Here is a 22,895-nt window from a genome sequence, read left to right as displayed (position 1 = left end):
GTTGGAGAATAAATATCAGTTGTTTTAAGCTACCTGATTTGTGGTACCTTGTTAAGGCAGCCCTTGGACACTAACACAGGGACATTCTAGAAGTAAAGGAACTTCACTTCTGCTTCCCAAGATCCTAAATAATCCCTGCGGTTGATCAAAGTAAAAATATCCCTGAAATAAAATACCTTGAAGAAAGAAGTTGCCAAGAATGGTAATTCAGCTCTTTCACAGCTCTGGAGGTGGGCTGGTTCTGATACAGCAGGTGGTCCAGGCTGGCAGCTCCTCCAGGTTCAGCCACTTCAGCATGGAGGGGGTTTCTTGGGGGAAAAGGGGCTGGCATGTGCAGGGAACTGAAAAGAACGGTTACCCAGGACTAATAACCAGTTGTTATTCTCTACCGCTCTACCAATCATTCAAGCTTGATTATTTAGTACTTGTGCCTTACCAAATATTTTGATATCATGCCTGCTGTAACTTTTAAGTTAAACCTGGGGCACGACTGCCACCTGCACAGGAACCTAGCCTGGCTAGGGTACCACCATCCAGTGGACAAGGGTCCACAGGTCTACATAGGACCGGTTTTGAAAAAGGAGACAGACCTGATGACAACAGCTATAATTTGTTTCCCCTCTTATTATTTAGAAATAAGACCGACAACTTACAGACCAAGTAAGTTCCTGGATTGAGAAAAGGAAGTTCTCAAGAAGATACTGGACTTCCTGCTGATGAGGGAAAGTGGGAATTCAAGCAATTAATGCAAAAATGAAAAAGATTTTATTCTATTTGTACTGAAAAGGTAGGTCATAAAGGCAAACAGAACACAGTGAACAACAAAGCCATCCATATGCTCGGCTGTGAAGGATAAAGTGTTCCAGGAATAACAGATGAGAAAGTCTATTATTGGAAGGTTCAAAAAAGATTTTCTGAGACCTGTAGTCTGGTTTGTTGAACCAAATCTCTGAATGGACTTCAAATAAAATCTCCTTTCTGCAGAAGTGAAGCTATTACTCAAAATCAACCAAGAGCAAAAGAGCCGTATTACAGCAATGGCAATTGGTCAACTGTTTCCATGCAGAACTGAATTCAGAAAATTTTTCATTTTCTCAGCAACAGCTTGTCATCAGCTGTAAGTTCTGCTTGGCAAAAACCAAGTGATGCTCACGGTTCAACATTACATGGATAGAACACGGATACAACAGCCACTCCTCCACAGGCAAAATGAGGAAGCCAGCAAAAAGGGATTAAAGGAAAATGTGCATCTCCTGAGCACGTAACATTAGCCTGGTGGTACCTTGCTATTCATGCCACCTGCCCCCATGGGTTTTTGGTGGGATCTGCTGAGTACAGTGCTGTGGGCTTTCTGTGTTAAAGCGGCACCTCTGTGTGTACATTATGCTATCAATCAGCAAGTACCAAAGAAGACTGAATGTTCTTGAATGTTGATGCTACTGAATGTGTCAAGGGGGCTTTGAAGGGGCTGTTATAATACTCACGATGGTGGGAAACAAACCGATTTTCCTATGTCCCTCCAAAAGATCATAACTTTGGGGAGAGAGACAAAAGGTGAAGAGTTGCAAGCTGGGAATCCAAATCCTATAAACAGCACCTGGAGGTTTATGCCTCATTTCTATGCCATGCGTCCTTGTTTAAGTCACTGATGATCTCAGTTTCCCCATCTACAGAGTGAACACAGCAGCCCTTCTGACCTCCAGGGATACTGAAAACTTTAATGAGTTAATGTCTCCTGTGTGAATTCGTCAAAATTAAGTTGCAAAAAAAGTGAACTGAATACAAAGAGTGAAGAAAGACTATGACTTGCACAGTTTACCTTCTTGGATATTACTGAATAATTAAGAAATTATGGTTATTTTTATTTGCCCCTCATTTTCACAGTTCCACCGTTTCTTTTCTCTTGATCTCCTTTACATGAATACACATAGAAAACTGACTATACATTTTTTTTTTTTTCTTTTTGACAGGACTGTTCAGGGCAAGACCATGGGGAAACAGATTTGTCCATGGAACAAATGTCTCCCCCTTGCTTTCTATAGATAAGGTACTATGTCAGCTACTACAGAAGATAGGAAATTGTTTAGAGCATCGCTTTTGCCTTCAAGGAGTCTAAAACTCTTTGAGGTCACGTAAGGGCATATAGGGTGTGAATACAAATAACAAAATCAAGTAGGTATTGTAATACATGCCAAAAAGATTTATGAAATCAAGTTCACAGACTTTCAGAAAAAGGAAAACTTGAAATTCAAGCTAGCATTTAAAATTTAGGCATAGAATTCAACATGGGAAGATGAGTGCAGAATGGTCCAGGAAAGGCAGTGGTGGAGTGAAGGCTTGGAGGAGTGGTGGACAATTTGAGTTCCACAGGAGAAACTAGTAGTCTGTTTGGGTAAAAAGTGGGTTGTCTGTTGCTAGCTAGTTGTAAATTAGGCTGGAAAGTCATTTAGAGTTTGATTGAGGAGGACATTAGGTGTCAGGTTAAGACTAAAGCAGTAGTGGAGTTCCCGTTGTGGCGCAGTGGTTAACGAAGCCGACTAGGAACCATGAGGTTGTGGGTTCGATCCCTGGACTTGCTCAGTGGGTTAAGGATCCGGCATTGCCGTGAGCTGTGGTGTAGGCCACAGACACGGCTCGGATCCCGAGTTGCTGTGTTGCTGTGGCTCTGGCGTAGGCCGGCGGCTACAGCTCCGACTCAATCCCTAGCCTGGGACCCTCCATATGCCGCAGGAGCAGCCCTAGAAATGGCAAAAAGACAAAAAAAAAAAAAAAAAAAAAAAAAAAAGAAAGAAAAAAAGAAGAAGACTAAAGAAGCAGCAGTAGCAGTGAAAGCTTTTTTTTAGCTTTTAAAGAAAATTATTATTAAATGGGATCAGGAGATTCTGTGGCCGCAATGCTTCCTCCCATTGCACTCACATGCTTTGGTGCTTTTATGGAACTGCAGAAAACCCTTAGGACTCTACAGAGTCCTTTTGTATTTTGCAGTAGGCAAAGGGCAGCCATTAAATGTTTCTAAGCATGGAGTTGACATAATCAGAACAGAATATTCTGAACACACATTGACAGCACTTTTGAATTAACAGGCAGGGGACCGGCTAGAGATAGGAAAACAAAACAAAAATGTGCTGGTAGAATGCTTGGTCTATAGTAAAGCACACAATAAATATTTGCTGAATGAATGAATGATGAGGGGGGAAAGGAAATACTAAGATTTTGTCAAGACAGCATCTGCTGATTGATTTTGGGAGACAAGAAGGAAGTTGTGGTGGAAAAATTTCAAGGTTTCAAGTCTGGGCTTCTGGGAGCAGTGTGGTGGCATCAACAGGAAACAGGAAAAGCTGGAACAGAACTGATTTGGTGGGAAATCAGCTCTTCTAGCTATTCAACAGGTCAAATATATAAGAGAGCTATTCGGTTAGAAATGTCTAGGAACAGATGCAAATGGGAGACCGGGGCATTAGAGAAAGGCCAGAGTTACTGACATACATATAATAATATCATAAAGACACGTGTGCGGACAGGACAGGACGGCCTGGAGAAGTCAGAGGTGAGGATGATGCCCGGAAACAAAGACACTGAGGACAGAAGGGGAAGGGAAGCTAAAGAGGTAACGGCCTGGGTGGAGAGGGAATGAAAACCTTATCGCTTCATGTCACGAAAATGAAGGGAGAGACGCTTTAAAGAATAAACAACACAGTCAGATGTCAGATGCTTCAAGAGCATGAGAAGGAAGAGAACCCAAGAAAAGGTCACTAGACTTGGGGCTTATTAGTCACCCTCAGAGAGGCGCTTCAAGCACTGGGGAAGGAGGCCTGATTATACCGGATTACGGAACAAACAGATGGGAATGAAATGGAAATAATGACACAGGCCAGACTTTCAGGAATTCCAGCAATGAATGGAACAAGGGAGTCAGACAGTAACTGGATTGTAAGAAACTTTTTTTCCTTGCTTTTTAAAGTCTGGGAGAATCCTGAGTCTGCTTATAAGCAAATTGGCAAAAAGTTAAAGAGTTGGATGGATGAGAAACTTATGGTGAAAAAAAAAAAATTACAGTCATGTAAAATTTTTTGAGTGATTGAAACCATACCTTTCAAAGTTGGAGATATAATCAGAGAAAACAGAATGGCTGCAATGTGAACATAAGTCTTGTAATTGGACAATTATTGCATATAAGGCTGCAGCTTAAGAAATCCCATGAAACATGGTTTACCTGGAAAAATGCTCCTGTGCACCCAATTAGTCATCTGGCAGCAGACTAAGCAGCAATTCTTTCAGTTGGCACAGAAAACAGAGATGTTTATTACCTTGAAACACTGTTACGAGCCATCATAACATTAGGCTGTTTGTGCAGCAAAGTAGGGAGCAGTGATGCTTCAAAGAAACTAGGCTACCATCCTGAACACTCTGCATAAGGCAGATTAAAACTCGGTCCTAGCTCCGAGGAGCCTAAGGAGCCATGAAATCAAGTCATGTGGTGTCCTGTGTGTGTTCCTGGAAGAGAAAGAAGGACATGAGGTTAAAAAGTAAGGAAATCTGAGTGAAGGATGGACTTGAGTTAATAATAATGTACCAGTGCTGGCTCATTAACAAATGCACCACACTCATGTGAGATGCTAATAACTGTGGACCCTGGGTGTGGGGTATATGTGAACTCTACGCTGTTTTCTCAATATTTCTGCAAATCTAAAACTATTCTAAAAAATAAAGTCTACAGGAGAAAAACAAATTCAGTCCTAACCTCAGGGCCCAAGAAACCACACCTTAACTCTGGCCATTTTTATTCTGTAAGATATTCCAGCATAAATGTGTGGGCCACCTGGAAAATATCAGTGAGGTTAGTATACACAAACACACACAAGCCACGCACATGCATCAAGACCCTACTTGTCTGCCTTGGGATTTTTTTTTTTTTTTTTTAATTAAAGTAAGGGGTCATCTGTTTTGGCTTCTGAAAAACAGAGTCCGATTTGTGCCAGCATCAAACATGGACCAGAGTCCATTCCCAGGTTTAAATCTTGCCTCCATCACACGTCAGCTATGAAATCGGGCCAGCTGCTCAGGCTTCTTGGGTCTGTTCCTCGATGCTGGGGCTTGTGACGCCTGCCTCCAGGGCTGCTGCGTGGAGGAAACGAGTTCATATACGTCAAGTGCTTAACACAGTTACACGGGAAGAGTTCAGCTATCAATCTGTGGTATTTTTGTGTGTTACTCTCATCTTTTGCTTACATTTGAAAGCAAATTCTTTTCCCAGCTCTTGTGGTGCCAGTGCCCAAAGTCCTCATTCATCAATCTTTATTCCTTTGTCCTTTTGGATGTATTTTATCATGCCATTTTGAGTCTTTAACCAAGTTAATTTTCCCTTCGGTAACTGAGGATGGTTAGTTAACTGTGGAACTATGGGGATTTTTATATATATATTTCCTTTTTTTTTTTTTTTTTTTTTTTGACCGTGCCTGTGGCATGCAGTTCCCAGGCTGGGAATTGAACCCATGCCACAACAGTGACCTGAGCCATGGCCAGATCCTTAACCCACTGGGCCACCAGGGAACTTAATGATATTTTTCTTGCTAGCTTTTTTTTTTTTTTTTTACGATTTAAAAATTGGTGTAACATACATAAAATTTACCATCTTAACAGTTTTTGTGCGCAGTTCAGTGGGACCAGGTATGTTCATATTGTTGTGCAATCATTACCACTATCCCTCTCCAGAACTTCTCTCATCTTGTAAAACTGAAACTCTGTACCCAATAAACAGTAATTCAATCATTTCCCCTTTTCTCCTCCCTGAGCCCCCGGTGACCACTATTCTACTTTTTGTCTCTTTTATGATTTGAACTACTCTAAGTCCCTAAAATAAGTGAAATCATACGGTATTTGTGTTTGGGGGTCGGCTAATTTCACTTAGCGTAATGTCCTCAAGGTCCATCCATGAGGTGGCATATATCAGATTTTCTTACTTTCTTACTTTAAAGGCTGAGTAATATTCCAATGTATAAACCACCTTTATCTCTTCATCTGTTACTGGACACCTGGATTGTTTCCACATATTAGCTCTTGTGAATAATGCTGCTATCAACATAGGAATGCAGATATCTCTTTAAGACTCTGTTTTCAATTCTTTTGAGCATATACCTGGAAGGGGAATTGCTGGATCATGTGGTAGCTCTACTTTTTCTTTTTTCTTTTTTTTTTTGAGGAATCTCCATAACTGTTTTCCGAAGCAGCTGTACCATTTTACATTCCCATCCAACAGTGCATAGGTATCCAATTTCTCCACATCCTTGCCCACACTCGCTATTTTTTTTTTTTTTTTTTTAAATAGTGTCCATCCTGGAGTTCCTGTCATGGCTCAGTGGTTAACAAATCTGACTAGGAAACATGAGGTTGCAGGTTCGATCCCTGGTCTAGCTCAGTGGGTTAAGGATCTGGCGTTGCCATGAGCTGTGGTGTAGGTCGCAGATGCAGCTGGGATCTGGCATTGCTGTGGCTGTGGTGTAGGCAGGCGGCTACAGCTCTGATTAGACCCCTAGCCTGGGAACCTCCATATGCCGTGGGTGTGGCCCGAGAAAAGACAAAAAGACAAAAAAAAAAAAAAAAAAGTGTCCATCCTGATGGATATGAGATGGCATCTAATTGTTGCAGTTTTGGTTTGCATTTCCCTTATGATTAGTGATATTGAGTATCTTTTCATATGCTTATTGGCTATTTGTGTGCCTTCTTTGGAGAAATGTCTGTTCAAGGTCTTTGCCCACTATTGAATTGGGTTATGTGTTTTTTTGGTTGCGGAATTTTAGGATTTCTCTCTATATCCTGGATATTAATCCCCTATCATGTGTATGATTTTCGAATATTCTCTCCCATTCTATGGCTTGACTTTTCATTCTGTCGAAAATGTCTGGTTGCACAAAATTTAAAAATTTTTATGGGAGTTCCCATGGTGGCGCAGTGGTTAACGAATCCGACTAGGAACCATGAGGTTGCGGGTTCAATCCCTGCCCTTGCTCAGTGGGTTAACGATCCGGCATTGCCGTGAGCTGTGGTGTAGGTTGCAGACACGGGTCAGATCCTGCGTTGCTGTGGCTCTGGCGTAGGCCGGTGGCTACAGCTCCGATTAGACCCCTAGCCTGGGAACCTCCATGTGCCGCTGGAGTTGCCCAAGAAATAGCAAAAAAAAAAAAAAAAAAAAAGACAAAAAAAATTTCTTTTATGAAGTCCTATTTGTCTTATTTCTTTCCGTTGCCTGTGCCTTTGGTATCATAGTCAAGAAATCATTATCAAATTCTTATGAATAATTTTTGAAACACAAAACCACAAATTTCATATGCATTTCTGTTGTTAGGGTAGTTCTGTGCCTTGACATTTAGGGCTGAATTTTAATATACTTTCTAGATGTGTGTGTTTGTGTGTATGTGTGTGTTTTTAAGCAACTAAAATCAGCCTGCTGAAGAAAATAGTTAACATAAACAAAATGTATTTTGGTAGGCTAAGCCAAGATTATTTCGATATGCTAAAAATTCCCAAGATAAACTGCATCAGTTGGTTCAATAAACAAACTTAATCACAAAAGCATACAAGCAGGTATACTCTACTAATGTGCTTGGTGTTAACTATGTCAGAATTAGCTCAGCTTTCATTCTGACCCCAGGCAAAGGACTACTCATCTCCTGGTCCTTCAAAGTAGACGGTGTAGTTTTAACAGGGCCAAAAAGGACTGATCCACTTATTTTTTAAATATGAAAATTCCTACTTTGAATGGGAAGATTGAGTTCATCATTTGATAATCCAAGTTCCATATTAATACTTCATGGAGTAAATGCAGAATGTTAAAATTCTTTTTAGGGAGAAGGTGGGGAGGAGAGGCAAGATAGGGGTAAAGGACTAAGAGATACAAACTACTATGAATAAAATAGACAAGCTAAAAGGATATATTGTACAGCACAAAGAATAGAGCCAATATTTTTTCTGGCCACACCTGTGGCATGCAGAAGATCCTGGGCCAGGGATCGAACCTGTGCCATGGCAGTGACCACTGCAGTGACAATGCTGGATACTTAACTCACTGAGCTACATAAGAACGCCCTAACCAATATTTTATAGTAACTATAAGCAGAGAATAATCTTTAAAATTGTGAATTACTATGTTATACACCTGAAACTTATATAATATTGTAAATCAGCTATACCTCAATATTTTGGAAAAGTAAACAAAAATAATTTTAAAAATGCTTGAAAAAACTGGTTCCGTTTTTCTGCATGTTTATTTGATTAGCGGCACAGTTGGTTTCAGCAGATATTCTAAAAAAATATTTTCAATGTATATAGCATACAAAGACATCTGTTACCTACCTCCAGTTTATTTAGTATAAAGCATGCGGTAGGGAATAAGCTTACTTCTATCCCAATGACAAGACAATTATCTCAATATCAATTATTGCATGATCAATTTTCCTCCACTGGTTCAGCATGTTACCTTTATTTTATATTAAATTACTTTATGCATTTGAGTCTATCCCTGGATTTGATATCTGCCTCACTGATCTGTTGGTTATTCCCGCAGCAGTTCAGAGTTAATAACTGTTGCTTCACAGTGCATTTTGGTATTTTGTACTTTAGGTAACAGAAATTCAATTTTAACATCTCCTGAGACTGTGATCCTTTGTTGTGCATCACTGGGAGATGGGGGTGGAGAGGGGTCAGGAGCACATTTTAAGACTCTTATAGCACCAAGCTTCTCTTTAACGAGTAGCTATTTTTCTTTTTCATCTAAGACACTTGTGATTTTGGGGAGTGAACAGTAAGAAATCGCAAGTGTTCTGCCAGTGAACTGCCTACTCCCTCTTGCTCTTATTCTGTCTTCACAGCATCTTTTGTTTCCCAGTTTTATTGAGATATAATTGACATATTATATTCATTTAAGGTGTACAACACAGTAATTTGATATTTGTATATTTTGCAAAATGATTATAACAATAAGTTAACATCCATCATCTCATACAGTTACAAAGTTTTCTTCATGTGACAAGAACTTTTAAGATTTACTCTCTTAGCAATGTTCTAATATCTGTTAGATGCTCTTTATTACATTAACCAATTATAAGGTAATAAAAGACCAGAAACTTGATGACCAGAAGTGAAAACTAGTCAATACAAATTAGACATAAGCTTTAAGTCATTAGAGAAATAAATAATGTGAAAGAAACACAACATCGGCATTATTTTTCGCAGAAATATGATGAAGGGATAGTAAGCAGAGAGTTTTGCAGATAGCCAATCATTAAAAGTTTTACTTAGGAGTTCCCGTCGTGGCGCAGTGGTTAACGAATCCGACTAGGAACCATGAGGTTGCGGGTTCGGTCCCTGCCCTTGCTCAGTGGGTTAACGATCTGGCGTTGCTGTGAGCTGTGGTGTAGGTTGCAGACGCGGCTCAGATCCTGCGTTGCTGTGGCTCTGGCGTAGGCTGGTGGCTACAGCTCCGATTCGACCCCTAGCCTGGGAACCTCCATATGCCGCGGGAGCGGCCCAAGAAATGCCAAAAAGACCAAAAAAAAAAAAAAAGTTTTACTTAAATGCATTACTTTCAAATTGAATAATAAGATAGAAATGAAGGCTTAAGAAACAAAATAGAAGATCTGAGAGAACATAAATACTTCTCTGAAGAATTTCAACACTGAAGTTCTCTTTCATTGTGTAATACATGGTTAAAAATCTCCTTATATTGGGTTTTGAAGTATTTTCATGGAGTTTGATTTGGAAGTTGCACTGGATATAGTGCAACAGTTGACAAAAAGCTATTAAGAGATATATTTATGCTACCAGATTTACGTGGGAATTGAGACATAAACGACAACCCTTTAACAATATCCCCATATGAGAGTTCATACTCTTCATAAAGAGTCTACTGATTTTTACATACTTAGGATCGAAGTCACAGCTTCCAGCCTGTCGTACAAGAGTAGTTAGGCAACACCCACTGACACATCCCAACGTCTCCGTATCCCACCTGAGAAAAGGTGGTAACTTAGATCACAGGCAGCTGTCCCTTTACCCAGTTGGCTGCACTACTGAAATGCAGATCCTGCTTGAAAGCTAAAATTTCTCTAATTTCTTGTTGGAACCACTAGGCTTGAGCCTGAGCCAGGCACACTATGTTCAAGAGGCACTAAAGCCACCCTTGGCTTCCACAACACTATTCTTCCACAAGAATGAATATTGATCCCAATGCTTATTGTATATCTCCTTTGTCTTTGGGTATTAAGTGATTCCAAAGAATCATTTGCTGAAATCATGAGTTGAAATTAACAGTAATTTTCTTTTTATTGGCTACACCATATGGCCGCATATGGAAGTTCCCAGGCTAGAGACTGACACACGCCACAGGTGCAGCAACACCAGATCCTTTAGCCCACTGCACCAGGCCAGGGATCGAACCCCTGAGCCACTGCAGTAGGATTCTTAACCCACTGCACCACAGCGGGAACTCCTGAAATCAGCAGTATTTAAAGATCAAGACAAGAAATGAAACAGGAAGCAGCTGCTAAAGCAGCCGAGCAAATACTACCTGGCTATTGGCACACTGGTATCCCCTCCACTGAATCCCCTATTGTGATTCTGATTTGTTTCACTCAGTTTGGGATTGCGGCCAAAATTATAGTACCCTGCTCCTGGGATGTTGGTAAGATTACGCACCTAAAGCACTTAATACAGAACCTCGCATACAGTAAGCACCCAATGAAGAGGTAAGAATTGTGGAATATTCTGCAGCTAGACTCAATAGACTAGATATGCACATAGCATAAAGAATAAATCTTAAAAACCTAGTTGAGTGAAAAAAGATATATAACAGCAAGTACCATTACAAAGACTGATAATACAGGTTTATACAATTTGTAAGAAAGTATACAAATAAATAAATACACAGTAAGTATATGAGAACAATTACCTATGGGGGGAGTGGTCACTGAGGGAACAGAAATGGGGAATAGGAGTTCCTGGCGTGGCGCAGTGGTTAACGAATCCGACTAGGAACCATGAGGTTGCGGGTTCGGTCCCTGCCCTTGCTCAGTGGGTTAACGATCCGGCGTTGCCGTGAGCTGTGGTGTAGGTTGCAGACGCGGCTCGGATCCCGCGTTGCTGTGGCTCTGGCGTAGGCCGGTGGCTACGGCTCCGATTCGACCCCTAGCCTGGGAACTTCCATGTGCCGCGGGAGCGGCCCAAGAAATAGCAACAACAACAACACCAACAACAACACCAACAACAAAAGACAAAAAAAAAAAAAAAAAAAAAAAAGAAATGGGGAATAAATCCATAAAACAAGAGCAGGCACTGGAAGACATGGCAGTGAAAGTGTTCCATGAACTGAGCAGTATAATTAACTCCATTCCCTGCCTCTGAGGTTAAAATGTAAAAAATAACAATAGTTATTGTTAATACTCCCAGACCTTCCACATGCTTTCAACTGTAAAACGTCTGAATATCCTTCAGATGGCATCTTTCTTGCACTTGCTCAGGCAGGAGAACATTTTCCTCCAGCTTTCTGGGCGATTTAACACATCAGGGAATAAGTATCTAAAAAGGTGCAGTGCTCCTGTATAGCCATTCTGGACTTCAGAGCCAAACTGCAAAGTCGGTTCTACACTCGTGATTTCATCTACGAAATTAGGACAAGGTAGGAAACTGACACAAGGGGGAAAAAAGTGACTTCTTATATTGTTACTCTCCCTTACAAGTGGAGGGTCAGCTGCCTCTTTTTGTCCACGAGTTCAAGGTAAGATCAACTGAACATGGCTATTATCACATCCTTTCAAAAGCACAGCCTGATCCAGCTGCTGCAGGAGCTGTGTCCTCCTCCAGTGACACAGTGAGTAATCGTGGTGTCTCGATGGTGCAAACTCTTGCACTTAGCTTGATCAGTTGCTGGCACAGCAGAAAAGAATGGATCGAAAAATGTTTGGATTTTAAAGGTAACAGAGCGGAGTTGGAAAACAACTACTGGCCAAGCCTGAGAGGTTTGGTGGGGGCTGGTGGGGAATTGTATTTTTCCGCTGACAGCTGAAAATGAGCCCGGTTTCAGTGGCGTTTTTTTCCCTTCCTTCCTCAAGGTTACTTGCAATTCTAATGATCAGTTCTCCCAGGAAAGCAAGAAAATGGATTGGAGGGGGTTTCGGTTTGTTGCTCCATCATCCACAATAGGGCTGAAAACATGTCTTCCCACCAAGTTATCTGCTTCTAAAGACAGTACCCACTTCCTGACACTATTGCATGTGTATCAGTACTATTACAAAGGTAAACAGGTCTTAGCAGCCCCCAAAGGAACCCTGTCCTGTCCCAGGGTGTCCAGGAATACTGCTGTTCCCTTCTTAGATGAGACTTCTCATCTCCTGGGCTTCACGACAAAGTCCTGTCCTGTTCTCCTCTCTCAACCTCTGATTGACCTTCTCGTGAATGGCTCATTCTTTTCAACTTTCTCCTCCCACAGGCCACGTTAGGGATACTCATGTGTGTGTGTGTGTGCATGTTGTCAGCCTGTGTACAGACACATGTCAGGATCTGGAAGTGAGCACTGAGTTCGAAAACAAAGTGGTACTTTGTCCTGATGCTTTGATTTCAGTCACAATATTGAATATGACTTGCATTATAAATAACATTAAGGCAGGATATGAAGTTCTTGTGCTCAGCAAAGGGGATGTGAGTTTTTTAGAGTCTTAGAAACCTGGCTCTTTCGGTAATTTTTTTTTCTTTTTTGTTTTTTAGGGCCGCACCCTCGGCATATGGAGGTTCCCAGGCTAGGGGTCTAAATCAGAGCTGTAGCCGCCGGCCTACACCAGAAGCAATGCCAGATCCCAGCCATTTCAGTGACTTACAGCACAGCTCACGGCAACGCCCGATCCTTAATCCACTGAGCGAGGCCAGGGATTGAACCCACAACCCCATGGTTCCTGGTTGGATTCGTTTCCGCTGCACCACAACGGGAACTCCTCCTCTGTAGATATCTTTAAGGTCTAATCCCCGCCCAGTGATCAGCACACCATCCCTGCTATTTGCAGGTCTCTCTCTTCCACATACTTAATTTCACTCCCCCACTGACCTCATCCACTATCACAGCTTTGATTTTCACTTCTGTACAAACAACTCCTAATTCTCTAGTCCACAGCTGCTCCCTGTCTTTCTTTCCTTCTCTTTCCACTCCTCCCCTCCCTAATTAAGAGCATGGGCTCTGGGGTCACAGTACCTGGGTTCATATCTTAGCTCTGTACTAATCAGCCAGTGTAACCTTAGACAGCCTAAGTCTGCTGTGCCTCAATGCTGTCCTCTGTAAGATGGGGATATGGTACTCACCCTAGAGGGCTGCTGGGAGATTTCAGCGGGGAGAGTACTGAGCAGGGTGTGCAATAACTGCTCAGTAAGAATTGATTTTTTTTCTGGTCCCTTGGTCTGCAATAATGCGCACACCCAAGGAATCTTCCAAATAATTTCAAGAGTAGGTTTCTGAACCTACTCTTTACAAAATTACCAACAAACTCAAGTTCTCCAGGTTCAGTGATCACTGGTTCTAATTTGACTGGTTCCCTCAGCAGCAATAACCAGCCCCTCCTTTATTCTCTCTAGGCTTCCTCCTACCACAGCGGCCTGATTTGGGATGACTGAGGGCTGAGATGTCATTTAGCTTCTCCATCTTACACTCTCTCTAGAAGGATGACCTGATCTTTCCCCACAGTTTTAAGCATCTGTCATACACAGAAGAATCTCAGCTCTTCAGCCTCCACCTCTCCTTTGAGACCAATACAACTGCCCACTCCCGAGTAACTCTTTTCAAACTAGCAGGCACACAGCAGAGTCTCAATGTCTTTTGAACCTCCACCCCTGCTTCTCCCCTAGTCTCACCTTGCCAGGTGAGCAGAGAACAGACCTGTGTGAAAAGAGAAAGGAACCCCACTGCACAGTTAAGAGCCATGTGTGGCTTGGACCGGAGTTGTGCCAGAGGAAGACGAGAGGTGGGCACACAGTCTTGGCAAGGGGTGGACGAGAGGAAGGGACCCTTGGAGCAGATGCCCACACTTAGTGTACGTGAGACATGGAACACAGGGAATGTTCTGGGCACACAACACAATGTGTGTTGTGTTGCCTACCATTGAAGAGGTGTGAAAGAAAGAAGACCCTTCACAGAGAATTTTTAGGGAATCTAAGTTACAGTTAAAGGGAATGGCATGCAGCAGAAAGAGGTAGATAAAGCCACAAAGATTTTCATAACCAAATGTAATTTCACAGTTCCTTAAATTTTCTTGGTACTATATAGATCTAGCCCTTAAAAATTTTTATTTTTTTGTCTTTTTTGCCTTTTCTAGGGCTGCTCCCATGGCATATGGAGGTTCCCAGGCTAGGGGTCGAATTGGAGCTACAGCTGCTGGCCTACAACACAGCTCATGGCAACACCAGATCCTTAACCCACTGAGCAAGGCCAGGGATCGAACCGGGTCTTGTGTCCTCACGGATACTAGTCAGTTTCATTAACCACTGAGCCATGACGGGAACTCCTATATATCTTTTTAATGATGTCTGCCTCTGTCATATGGTATTGTTATGCATTTACTTTATTTTCTTGTATTATACAAAGTGCTTCAAGAGCTGGAGCTCACCCTCTTCTTTGCATCTCAGAGGCATCTTGCACAGTGTCTTACACATATTAGGTTACCTAAAATTTACTGAGTTGAACTGCGTTCCTGAAAGACCTGAAAGAGACTGCAGGAAAAAAGAAATTGTAGCAAGCAGCATATACTACTCTTACAGATTTGAGAACCTGCAGCTATTTTTAAGCTATATTAATTCAGAAGGAAGACTGGGAGTGAAAATAGGACAGTAGCTGCATCTCATGACATATAACAGAGGAACTGCATTTCACCTGCTGACATCTTTAGCTAATATTTCTGATTCTGGAATCAAAGCCACAGGAAACCCAAATCTCAGCTTTCCCCTGCAGGCTATCAATTTCTGTGCCCTCCTACAAATGCTAAATATATTTGACTTGCTAAGAAAGATGTTTAGCCAATAATAAAAGATTATCATCAGCTACAGTAGGTTTATTATTAGGCAATATTTATGCCCTCTGTCAAGTCCCAGTTGTTGTGTCTTCTGCCCTAACACGTCTCTTACCTGCTACAATCCAGGAAAATGTACTTCCTGATAGATTAGAATTCCTACCATATCGATCCTTAGCACAGAGTTCCATCAATGACTTACTACAATTCCCAGAAGAATTTACTATATACTACAGTAAATGAGAAATTTAACAGTACTGGCAAGTAGTCAGGGTTGACAATGGCATCCAGTTGTCCTAGATAACACCAGTTTAGACCTGTTGTTGATCAACTAATGTCTCAATTATTTTAGCACTCCCCTTTCACTCTTAAAAGCATCTGGGAGTTCCCACTGTGGCTCAGTGGTTAACAAATATGACTAAGAACCATGAGGTTGCAGGTTCGATCCCTGGCCTTGCTCAGTGGGTTAAGGATCCAGCGTTGCTGTGAGCTGTGGTGTAGGCCGCAGATGCGGCTTGGATCTGGCGTTGCTGTGGCTCTGGCATAGGCCAGCAGCTACAGCTCTGATTAGACCCCTATACTGGGAACCTCCATATGCCGCAGGTGTAGCCCTACACACACACACACACACACACACACACACACACACACACACACACACAAAGCATCTGGATTTGGATAATACATTATATGTTCACCCTATTAATCCCCCCACCTTACTTTTTACATTACATGACTGCCTTATATGAATGAAACTTCCATTTCTTTTATTTGTGTTCTGTCCTGACAAATGGATTAAATAAGACTTTTTGCTTTGTTGTAGGAAGCCACACTAGACATCACAAACAAGTCTCTATTTTTGGCAAGCTTTCTGAACAGAACACAAACTGAAATAAATCCAGTCACCCAGATGTTACCGTCACAAATTGTGTAGACACTGCACAACTGCCTTTCCATGGGGAGAGAGTAAACCATCAAAAAACAATAGGAACTAAAACTTAAATGACACAGTAAAAATATTCAACATTTAAAGTCTAAGATTGTGCTTAGTGAATTTAAGTCAAAACAAGTATAAATTTCAAAAAACAACAAAAATCCAGGATGGCTTTTTATTATAGATAGGTTCTCTCCCTTTTTCTTTGTATTTCATCTCCATCCACTTCAAAAATAGGTAAAATAATACATTAGAATAATATGTAGTTATAACTATATTTTCAGCCTAGCAATTTCAACCTAATTTTCAGCAGCAATGTTTCATTAGAATCAAACATTTCCTAGATGGTTTAAAAACACAATGAAAACCTGGCACGTTGGGAGCTTAACGTGAATACAGATTTAACTTCTTATTTTCAAAGAAAAATGAGATTTAACATTAAAAAAAAAAAAAAAAACTAAGACAATGTCCCCAAAGGTCCTTAAAGAAAGAAACTCAACCTGCTGTACACATTAAATAATTCAAATCAATGATCCTTTTAAGCCCTTAGCAATGCATGAACCAATGGGGGAAAGCAATCTAATACTTCATGCATTTAGGGGATTGCATTAGAAAGACTTTTAGCCTGCTTCTGCTTTTATAAATTCAAATATATGCAGAGCAGACAGATTGGGATCTGTACAATTTAGCAATGATCGAAACTTGTAATTTTTGAAAATGGGACAGATGTCCAGACTAGTTATATTAAGACCCTTCTTATTGAAGAAGAAACCAAACAAATAATCCAATTCTACCTCCTTCTTAAAATGGAAACAAATAAACAATACTACCACAAATTAGAATAAGCTATATATTATCTTGTTTCTTTCACAGAATCTGAAAATTGAAAGACGGCTTAAGGTGGAGGAATAGATATTTCTAGCATGTATCATTCACTGCATTACCCATATTTCTGTCTCTAAGACACAGAAATGAGGGGAACTGTCTCCCCATTCAAGGACCACTGATAGGCTAAAAGCTAACTTGGGTGATCAGCTAGACCTCTGGTTCTGTGTACTATTCTTTTCTTCAACTTATAGACAGGAAAGTAGCCCAGATAGGAAGCAATAAATACAGGTGAATGAATGCCATCTTACTTTATTTACTCCAAGTTGTTGAGGGTCCAGTCTTCCCATATGTGGAACATGAAGGCTCTGAAGGTTTATTTGATGATACTGAATGCCAAGATCACGGCAGGCACTGGGGAAATAAGATGAAAACGAAGTAATTGCCCTCAAAGAGCTCTCAGTCTGGTGGGAAAGACACGTCAACACATGATTAAAATGGAGGGCTGCAGTATTGTAATGAATGTATATATGAGGTACCATGGCAACTGAGATGGGGATGGAGTGATTCTAGCCGGGCAAAAAAGACTTCATCGTGGACTTCCCTACGTTGAGGATCCAGTGCTGTCCCTGCTGTGGCTCAGGTCACTGCTGCGGCATGGGTTAGATCCCTGGCCCAGGAACTTGTACATGCCATAGGCATGACAAAAAAAAAAAAAAAAGACTTCGTCACAATATACTCTGAGTCTTGAAAACCTGTTTGGTATAGGTGTTAAGGGATTAAAAGGAGGATGAGGAGTTCCCGTCGTGGCGCAGTGGTTAACGAATCCGACTAGGAACCATGAGGTTGCGGGTTCGGTCCCTGCCCTTGCTCAGTGGGTTAACGATCCGGCGTTGCCGTGAGCTGTGGTGTAGGTTGCAGACGCGGCTCGGATCCCGCGTTGCTGTGGCTCTGGCGTAGGCCGGTGGCTACAGCTCCGATTCAACCCCTAGCCTGGGAACCTCCATATGCCGCAGGAGCGGCCCAAGAAATAGCAACAATAACAACAACAACAACAAAAAAAAAAAGACAAAAGACAAAAAAAAAAAAAAAAAAAAAAAAAAAGGAGGATGACATGATCAGTTGTCTGGAGGCAAAGTGGAGGATAACAGCATCAGAAAGAGGCTAGAGATGAGGAGGTTTAATTATGGCAACTGAAATAGCCCAGGTAAGAGATTATAAGGGCCTGAGCTAAGATAGTGATGCTAGGACTAGAGAAAGGATGTCTGGACATGGGAGAGCCTTAACCAAACTTGCCTACCATTCAGCCTCTGCCACATTTTCAGACAATTTGGTGGCTACACGACCCATTCTTACACTGAGCTGGAATAAGTCTCACTCCAGCTACCATTTGCTGGCCTGGTTGTGCAGTCTGAAGAAAGTCAGACATGACAGTTCTCAAATGCCAGGTCTATGTTCATGCTTGACTGCCATCAGTGAAATGCAGATAAAATATTTATATTCCTCTAACAAACACAGAGTCAGTAACATACATTTCAGATGTTCCCTAAATCTCCTGCCCTAAACATTCTCCTACAAAGTAAGGTGAGATTTGCTCTGAGAGGCTAAAGGAGAGAAGACTCTTTAAAAATCTTTTTTTATAAAAACTTCAGCTTCACAGATGTTCGCTGGGTTTTAAAAACATGCACTTTATGAATTACCCCAATTCTTGCTTTTCACACTCTACAAATAAGGGGGGAAAATGTTTCTTCATTCAATAGAATAAGATCTGGCCATTCTGAAGGCACTTGGACCTCTGCTCAGGCTGGTACTTTCCATGAATAAGGGACAGGAGAGCAAGAGAGGTCAGTTAATGTTTCAACAACACTGCTCTCTGCTCTTTCACCCTAGAAATTCATCCTCATGAAGCTACCACTGGAGGCCCAGTTTTAAGAATTTTCGTGGATTTCCTTACATAGCCCAGCCAAGTCTACCTCGCCAGAGTCAAATGGTGAGCAGAAGCCCTGGCCAACCAGAAGTCTGCCTGTGTGGCAGTTAAGACTTTTCTATCCAGGGAGGCCAGGGGTTAATATGCTACTGAGTTTTGTTCAGGAAAATATAATTTAAATTTTTATTACTTAAGTTTTCAAACATACATAAGAGAGTAAAACGAACTCACAGGTGACCCTCCTTCAGAGTCAATATGATCAATATTCTGCCACATTTGGTTCACCTGCCCTTTTCTTTCATCTTTTTTTTTCCCTCCCTCTCTGCCTTTCTTTTCCTCCCATTCTTCCTTTCCTTCCTTCCTCCTTTATTTGTGTAGTATTTTTGAGCAAATCTCTCACATCATGTTGTTTGTCCTACCCCTATATTTCAAAGTAACTCTAAAAAAATGACATTTCCTTATATAAACACAGTATCACTATCACATCTGACCAAATTAATAATAATTCTCTAACACTATCTACTATGTAATTCCCAGGAAAGTTTTAGAAGTCAGAAGGCTTGAGATCTCTATTGCTTCCCTGGGGAAAGACTATGCCACAGACAGCTTTCATAGATATCAGGAAATATCTCCTTCCACTCAGCTTAAATTTACATCCTATCACTGAATATTATACCCCCATGTATCATGCTAACTAATTAATCTCCCTTTTTAATGTCCACACATTTCAGATATTTGTATACAGTTAGCTTGTTTTTCCTTAGTCTTTGCTTAACTGAGCTATACATATTTAATTCTTTTAATCTTCCCTTATTCATCAATGCCCTCAGCTCCTTAATCATTTTGGTGCTTTGCTTTGAACCTCATCCAGCTGGTTTCCATAAGCCCTGTAATGAGTAGCCCAGAACCAGATGCTGTGTTCCAAAAGCAGTCGCACCCAGATTAAACTGCTCCCCATTTCTCCTCTGAATGCTCAATCCCAAAACACAAGAGCCATGCTTTCTGTCATATTATAACGGAAACAAATGTCTTGTTTTCTGCTTTTATTCCCAATTATTTTTTGGCATAACAGCATGTGTTTCATTCCTCCCACTAAACATCTGTGCTTCAGATCACTTTTCTCCAGATGTAATATAAACAGCATGTGGGACTCATAAGAGTACCAGAGACCCAGCTCTACCACTCTGGTGATATGTCTCTGGCGAGTCACTTAGTACTCAGTGCCACTTCAAATCCTTTACCTAAGTAACAAAGACTAATGCTTCCTACTTCATAGGATTGGTGGAGGGTCAGATGAGATGACGTAAACGCAAAAGGTTTACTAACTTTAATGGCATGTGGATTTATGCAGCTAGATACATCTCCTCAGTAGACTTTGGTACACTTAATATATAAAAGGTGAACATCCACATTCTCTAAAAACCTTCTCTACTTGTATCAATAGCCTATTGCACTGTTAATAATCTTTGCAGTCAGGAAATTATTTCAGCCCAGTTCTTCTGACCAAAGCACTATCTTTTAAAGCATCTTTGAAAAATATACTTGAATCCAGGAGTTCCCGTCATGGCTCAGTGGTTAGCGAATCTGACTAGGAAACATGAGGTTGCGGGTTTGATCCCTGGCCTTGCTCTGTGGGTTAAGGATCCGGCATTGTGTGGCTGTGGTGTAGACCAGCAGCTACAGCTCCGATTAGACCCCTAGCCTGGGAACCTCCATAGGCTGGGGGAGCGGCTCAAGGAATGGCAAAAATACAAAAAAAAAAAAAAAAAGAGAAAAGAAAAATATACCTGAGTCCATAAACCATGAGAATTTCAGGTTTATCCTTTTCTTACATGTAAATCAGGTCTATGGCATTTGCTGCTGTTTACTATTTCCTGGGTTCTAAGAAGTATGTTAAACATTTTACCTGAATGACCTAATTTAGACTTCATAATTTCACGAAGTAGTCACTATTAATATCCCCAATTTACATATGAGGAAACTGGGGCTTAGGAAAGTTCATTAACTTTCTTGAGGTTAAGAGCTGATGATAAGCAGTAAAGCTTGGAAAGCCTATAACTCCAGAGCCCATGCTTTCAATCACAGACATGATTCAATATTTCAAATAATAGTTAAGAACCCCTAACTACACATTAAAGTCAAGAAACCTGCTTTATGCCAGATATTCAGGTGATAAGTGAAAAGGCATAGTTCTTTTCAAGAGGCTCACTGGTCACAGAAAAAAGGAACAAGCAAAGCGGTCATTGTTATCATAGGCAAAAGTACCAACTATCCATGCCAAAGAAAATACTCACTTTTATACAAATATTCTGATGTGTTCTTTTAAGGAAAACTATTTGACAACTATTGCTAATCATTTTTCCTGCAATACCCTGGTAATCAATTATCTGAATCACTGAAAATCATCCATTTTCTCTTAAACTGTCCATCCAGACATCCATCATCTGATAAAACTCAAGTTCAGAGTTGTTTATTACCTCAGTCCTGGATTACTGCACTAGACTCAGGTCTAACTGGACTTTCTGCATCCTGTTTCTCCCTCTTCAGTTCTTACCACATACCACAGCCTGAAGCTTTACTCAATTCTGCCTTTCAAGGCTCAAACATGTCATGCCAACCTGTTTTCAACCACATATTAACACAAATCCTCCTCTCCACCCAGGCCATTCTCCTCTTTCCTGACTGAACATGCCTTGTATACTGGCATCTTTGCTGGAACCATTCCCCCCTCCTGACTTCTCTCCTAACTCTTTGAATGGTATCTATTGTTCAAGGCCCAACTCAGTGTCTTCCTTCTCTGGGTAGCTACCCTGATTGCTGAAAACGATCACTCACTGATATTTATGTATTGTCTTGTGGAGCTACTTATTTTTTTTTATGTGTGCATTTCTTGAGTTCCTATTTGAAGTCAAGTGAACCCTTGGACCACGTCTTCAAGACTTCTTTTGTATGCCAGACATTGTTTCCCCATACAAAGGCATAGGTCAATATTTGACAATTGACATGTTTACATAATGTGGAATTAAAATCACCTAGTCATCACCGTTAGATAATATAACCAATTCTGAGAGCCAAAAGAAGAGTGTCAACTTAAGTTATCTGGCCTCTAAGTCCTGCCATTAATTTGGAGTTGGGAAAAGTTACTTCTCTAGGTCCTGATTTTCTCACCTATAATGGAAGAATTAAAATAATTAAATAATTTCAAAGCACCTGAATAGATGAATGCTAAGTTAGCAAATGCTTTGCCATTAGTCAATGGCTTGACAGATTATTTATCTAAGGATGTAAAATTAACTACAACATAATGGTGCTGCAAGTCAGTTAAGTTTATCTGTCTAATCACTCTTTGGATGTGGAAAATTTCATTTCTAGCAAAAACAGTAGATAAAACAACCTCAAGACCCTCACCACTGTAAATGCGGGGGAAATAGATATAAGCATTATTCAAGGTTCTGCTTTCACTTAGGACACAAAAAGCTTTAAGAGAACATAAATCCCACCTTAACAGAAAGAGCAAGCTGGATAAATTCTTAAGCCCATTAGGGAGCTAAGATTGTGAGGTAAAAATGAGTTCAAATGGGTGATAAGCTCCTCAGAGGAGCAATGGGAAATACAAATTGTTTCACTTTGGGCATAATACAGAAGGAAGAGGCAGCCATCATAAAAGCAGGTAAGACGAAAACAAAAGAAATCTGTAATGATTTCCTAAAGGCCAAGAGTTCAGAAATTCTGGGAGCCTCAGGCACAAAGGAAGTCACTTCCTAATTCTTGTCCATGCGTTTCTACGAGGTGCTCATGAGAAAGCCTGGGCGCAGGACAGGAGACCTAAGAAAGACCTAGTAGGTGGCTACAAGTCATGAAACTCACCTGCTACACAAACCCTTCTCGTACATGAACAAAAGCCACAAGCTGCTTGAGGGAGGAGAGAGCCAAGCAAAGATGCACCGTGTTTGGTGAAAAGACAGAAGCAAAAGCTGCCTGCTATTGGAGGAGGGATACAAAATGAGTTCAGCTCAGGATGGTTCACGGATGTAAAGCTGAGATCTGCTGCCACTGGGGAAGGGACAGAATTGCTTAGAAACTCTACCCTGGCAGAACCCCTCATGATGCAGCGGAAACGAATCTGACTAGGAACCATGAGGTTGCGGGTTTGATCCGTGGCCTTGCTCAGTGG

At 41.1% G+C, this 22,895-nt stretch overlaps 1 protein-coding gene across 11 annotated transcripts in view; it reads right to left on the bottom strand.

The window, feature by feature from the left end:
• Positions 1-1,823: 1,823 nt before the first annotated feature.
• Positions 1,824-22,895, bottom strand: part of TRUB1 (TruB pseudouridine synthase family member 1) — a 70,043-nt gene continuing 48,971 nt past the window's right edge. For 4 of the 11 annotated variants that reach the window (XR_014826328.1, XR_014826315.1, XR_014826314.1 and 1 more), the window contains 3 exons: positions 17,106-17,208; positions 5,023-5,118; positions 1,824-4,494 (listed from right to left, as the gene is read on the bottom strand). The gene's annotated coding sequence lies outside the window, so the exon portion shown is untranslated. Of the gene's footprint in view, positions 4,495-5,022; positions 5,119-17,090; positions 17,209-22,895 lie in introns of those variants that run through there. The other 7 variants (XR_014826329.1, XR_014826319.1, XR_014826331.1 and 4 more) reach the window with 4 other exon arrangements.

This window comes from Sus scrofa, chromosome 14 (assembly GCF_054392235.1).
Source record: "Sus scrofa isolate SSC_HxYL_T2T_F1_AM1 chromosome 14, Sscrofa_HxYL_maternal_Yorkshire_Landrace_v2.0, whole genome shotgun sequence".
NCBI lineage: Eukaryota > Metazoa > Chordata > Mammalia > Artiodactyla > Suidae > Sus > Sus scrofa.
This window is presented reverse-complemented; position numbering and strand designations above follow the sequence as displayed.